The sequence below is a fragment of the Aptenodytes forsteri genome, unplaced genomic scaffold (genome assembly GCF_000699145.1).
Source record: "Aptenodytes forsteri isolate BGI_AS27 unplaced genomic scaffold, ASM69914v1 Scaffold426, whole genome shotgun sequence".
Lineage (NCBI taxonomy): Eukaryota > Metazoa > Chordata > Aves > Sphenisciformes > Spheniscidae > Aptenodytes > Aptenodytes forsteri.
In genome coordinates this window covers 576,261-580,792 of record NW_008794010.1, presented here as the reverse complement: position 1 = coordinate 580,792, position 4,532 = coordinate 576,261, and positions in this window count along the sequence as shown.

The window sequence follows — 4,532 nt, the reverse complement described above, 5'->3', positions numbered from 1 at the left end:
GTCGAGGCGGCGGGGGGAGCAGGTGGCGGGGCGTGGGCGCTGCTTCGGGGCCAGGCCGTGCGTTCGCGCATCCCTGCCTTCCCCGAGGGGGCGACAGGCAGCTGGAAATCACCAGCTCGGGAGCCCAGTTCCCCACAGGAGGGGTCCCAAAAGCAGTGCTGGCAGGTCGTTGAAGCCCCTTCTTCTCCAGGCTGCCCGCCTGGCATGGTTGCCTGCCCAGACCCGGGTGGGGTGGCACCCCGCGCGCATGCCTTTGGTTTGGGTGGTGCCGTTTCCTGGTATCCCTGCGTGTTCCCAAGCTAATTGGAATTCCAAGCTAACTCCCCAGAAACTGGGAGAGTGCTTCCCCCTTCCCCTTCCCCACTCAAACACGTTGGGAAAAAACCCTCCCTCAGGCCTACCTCGGTGGACAAAACTGCTCAACATGCACGAGTAAGTTGGGGGAGCTACTTACCACCTCACAAACCGCCCGTGTCTCCCCCTTTGTGTGCAGGTTCACGTGCTCACCCTTCCCTTCATGTGGGCACTGCCAGCGAGGCAGAGCTGCTACGTTCCCGACGCACCAGATACTGCCATGGCTGCCAGTCCTCGGGAGGTGATTAATGGCTTTGCAGATGTACAATAAACTAGTTGCATTGGCACAACTACCAGAACCTATATTTCTCCCGCCCGTGTCTCCCCCTTTGTGTGCAGGTTCACGTGCTCACCCTTCCCTTCATGTGGGCACTGCCAGCGAGGCAGAGCTGCTACGTTCCCGACGCACCAGATACTGCCATGGCTGCCAGTCCTCGGGAGGTGATTAATGGCTTTGCAGATGTACAATAAACTAGTTGCATTGGCACAACTACCAGAACCTATATTTCTCCCTTTTTTTTTTTTTTTTTTGTTTTTTTATAAGTTTTACTTTTTTTTCCCTTTTTTTTTTTTTTTTTGGCTTTTATACTAAGCTTCAGTCTGCTCAAATCAAAGCAATTTTTCTCTTTTGCGATCCAAGGCCTGGATCAGCACTGCAGTAGTTTTATGAATGTCAGCGCGCATTGGTCTAAGAAAGTTTCTGGTCCTGGCACTTTGCAAGGAAGCTTTTCTTTTTCCCTTGGGGAAAGCAGGACCATTTGCCATGGTACAAAACCTCTGCTTACTTTTTGCTACCATCGCTGATGAAGCCTTTCACTGCAATATGGGCTGTAGAGAAGGGTTGTCTAATTCTTTCCCAAGCAGCTGCAAAAGGCACTATTGGGACAGTAATGGGAGGATGGGGAGATGCTAATTACAGAGCTTGAGGCACCTGCTTCAGTCACAGAGGCGTGCCACGATTTGGACAATGTGGATTAAGGACGCACAGATAGACACTGAGAGACCTTCTGGGCAGGTTGAGCAAGCTCAGGACACCCATTCTCAGGGACATATCCCCATGATGTCTCCAGCACCTCTCTCAGAGAACTTAAATTACTACTAATGTGGGGAATTTTTGGTTCTGATGCATTTTTGCAAATTCGACATATCTGTGTAAAATTTTGTTGTATCTTTTGCTCTCCCATCGTCATCCCATGAAACTTTTTTCCCAGCAGCAAAGAGGGCCTGTCATCCCCTTTTTCATCCCAGCCACTGGTTTCTGTTACCTTGGCTGGGCCAGTACTGCTGTCTGTGGGGCATTGTGATAAGCTAGATCAGCAAACTGATTTGAGTTGAAAAATAAACTCAAAGATTAAAAGCTCAGATCCACTCCACCTGCATAATCCTGCAACAGTTGTGCTGGGACAACCGAAGAGGACAGAGACTGGGGACGGGCCTGGCCATGGATGAGAGAAGAGTGGGTTTTCAGACACAAAACCCAAGTCCGAGTTTAGGCGAGTGCTCTGTTCACTGTGGTGGTTCTTGTGCTTACTTTGAATCCTCATGCATTTAAAATAGTTTTGTGCTTGTAGATCTCACTGCAGGGTTAACCCGGGCCTATGGGCTCTTTGGGCATCTGTGCGATTCATCGTACAGTTTACAAACATGAGATTTGGTGTCTGGGAAACAACAAAGCTCCTTTATAAGCCAAGAAGATGGGACTTTGCTGTCCTTAAAATGAAAACACAATGAACAGTTCTTAAGTGCAAACCTTGACAACTGCAGCAGGAATGGAAACAAATCCTAATTGCACGGCTTGGCATGCACTGGGCAGCAATTAAAACAAAAGCAGTGGCCAGCATGTTTATTGTTCCCGCAGGCTGCCGGCCGGCAATGGCCACGTGCGTTGGCGTAGGGTCTCTGTGGAGCTGTGTCAATGCAAAGAGCTCTCCCTCAGCTCTCTTCCTCAAAGGGAGCTGCAGGTCTCCGTGTCACCTCTGTCACTTAGGTGTGAAACAAACATAGTCTGTGCCAGCGCCTTGCACCAAACTTTGGTTACTGTGGGCAGAGACGGGTGGCATCCTGCTGGAGATGTGCTTCTCCAGCTTTTGCCCCTTGACAGCTGTCCTGACGTCCTTTGTCCTGACTGAGTCCTTCCCATTGCTCTTGAGCAGCCACTCGTGGCAATAGACCTGTGAAAGTCTTGGTTGCAAGGGCTTCCAGCCACACCAGACTGGAGAAAGGTGGGCCAAGCAGACATGGCACAGCAGCAAACAAAAAAGGTAGAAGCAGTTAAAACAGGTTTAAAACCTAAGTGGAAGCAATAGGCGTTGTTGCTTAGGCTGTTAAGTTTCAGATTATGGCTAATCGTCCTAGAGCTAATTGTCCTAGAGCTGAGGCTGGAGTTAATCTCATTTGCTAGTATCTATTAGACATCAGGGTTTAAGCAATGGATTGGGAATGAGACTCTTGCCTTTCCATGTCTAATGTATAACTGGCAACTATTGTGCAGGAAAAGAACATCATCTCTAAATATCTTGATCATGTCTTCAAGCTATTTAAGTGTAATAGTTGCAAGACCTGGTTATGAATAGCAATTAGAGATCCCTTTGCTTGCCTTTTACTGTATTTCAGTTCATCTGTCAAGCTGTATGTGAATCATTAGAGGTTATTTATGACTGGATAAGCTGCAGGGATTAAAACCAGGGGCTCACTGGCATGCAAATGAAAAATATGACATACTAAAGCCATAAAGTACACTTTTGTAAAAATTGTCACCCGAGTGCAGAACTGCACCTTCACTGAGTACCCTCAGAAGTACTTTGGCTGCCCTTTAGGAGCAGCGAGTAACCCAGACCAGTGGGAGAAACTTTGTTCTTCCAGAGAATTGCTGTGTTGGAAACATGGGCCTGGAATACCATGAGAAGGCTTTGCATCAGGAAAAAAAAAAGTCACCCACATGGTAGGGGCTAAAGCTCTGCTTTAATTTAGGACTCTGTATGGCATCTGTCTTTGCATGTGTGCACACACAAGGCTGCTGTTACCTTCAGCTGCCTTCGATCCCCTCTGTAATAACCAGAATGAACAACATTGGTTTTCATTTCCTATAGACATTGTTCTAACATATAATGCTACTACTATTTTCATGTGCAGCACTCTAACATTGCAAGTTTTATTCCTTAGGAGCCTTTACAAAGCCAAAAGGTCTGTTAATTTAATTAAGGATTGCTCCTGTAGGCAGGTCCCCTGGACCTGGTCTTGCGGTCTGCCCTACCAGAACATGGCAGGCTCTTGTGCTGAACTGTCCTCCACAACGGCTTGGAAACCCAGACAATTATTGCTTGAAGCGCGCAGTGTTCAAAGAGCAGTTTAAGTTGCCTGGGAAAGTGATTGTGCATGAAATGTGCGGATGGCACACAGCAGCGCTAATTTCCATCCTGTATTCCAGCAATGCAACTACTCTTTACACAAATTCTGCACCACTCTGGTGCCAGAGGCATACCTTTGCTAGCCTAATGTTGGCATCCTGAAAATACTGTCCAAGTGCTGGATGCTTGAGAGACAGGCAAAAATATTTCCATCCTTGATTTTTTTTTTTTCCCTTGAACTGTAATCTTCCCTGCTTCTGCTACATGACTCTACCTACAATATCCAGCTGCGTTTGGAAGCTGCACATCCTGAACCGCTGTGCAGAAGGCTGTCCGGTGGCTTTCTAGCAGGGAGGAAGAATAGCGAAAGTTTCAGAAGAAATCTTCCCTCTATCTATTTGCACTGTCAGCAGAATAGTTTCAAAGCTGGCTGTAACCATGCCAAGCCTGACTCGTATTTTTCCATCCAAGCTCTAACTCTGGTGCAAAGCCTCCACAGTATGCTGAGGAAGGGCTTGGGGAGACTGGATGATGTCCTGAGCTGTAGCCTATGCCTGAGCTGTCCAGCTGCTAACAAGTTGTTCCAGTAAGCATGTGCTAACTGGGAGAACTGGGCAAACCGGGAACTGTGCTGGTGGTAAACACTTGGATATCCAGTCTAACTTATCAGAATCTGGGTTATTTGCAGTTTGGTTTAGCTTCACTACATGGTCACATTTCAAGATACACATGCTTTTGTTTGAAACCTGTGGGGGTTCATTCCTTGCTCAACAATGATTGAAAGCAAGAAGATAATTTCTGTGTTAACCACTAGATGGTCCTGTTTCTCAA